The sequence below is a fragment of the Bison bison genome, unplaced genomic scaffold, assembly GCF_000754665.1.
Source record: "Bison bison bison isolate TAMUID 2011002044 unplaced genomic scaffold, Bison_UMD1.0 scf7180017854630, whole genome shotgun sequence".
In the NCBI taxonomy this organism is placed as follows: Eukaryota; Metazoa; Chordata; class Mammalia; order Artiodactyla; family Bovidae; genus Bison; species Bison bison.
The window spans coordinates 49,321-49,713 of record NW_011485203.1 but is presented as its reverse complement, the minus strand read 5'-3'; the positions used below and the strand labels follow the sequence as shown (position 1 = coordinate 49,713).

General features: G+C 37.7%; 1 protein-coding gene across 2 annotated transcripts in view; it reads right to left on the bottom strand.

Moving 5' to 3' along the window:
* The window catches only part of LOC105000993 (zinc finger Y-chromosomal protein), a 21,061-nt gene that overhangs the window by 5,010 nt on the left and 15,658 nt on the right, over window positions 1–393 (bottom strand). The window lies entirely within an intron of this gene.

The window sequence follows — 393 nt, the reverse complement described above, 5'->3', positions numbered from 1 at the left end:
GTAACCTTTCATACTGTGCTATCTGTGGCACAAAGGAAACTTTGTCGAAGACTGATAAAAACCAAGCCAGTGTAATTCAATTCATCATCAACATGTGCATTAAGCAAAGACTAAAGGAGTCTCCTCTCTGCTTTGGCCACTAACTCATCTATCTTGCAGAGCTGCACAGAGAAGCAGAACCAAAGCCCAGAAAAAGAATGTGATAATGCTAATAACATACCTACCATTTATTAAGTGATTACCTATCCCCAATCACTGGATACTTAGCAAGGAGATTTTAAAGTACTGTCAACATTTTAAAGGAGAGGAAAGATGTTTATGCAAGTTGAATGACTTATTTGAGGTCACATAGCTAATGATCTAAACAAAGCATGTGTGTTCAGTCATGTCCAA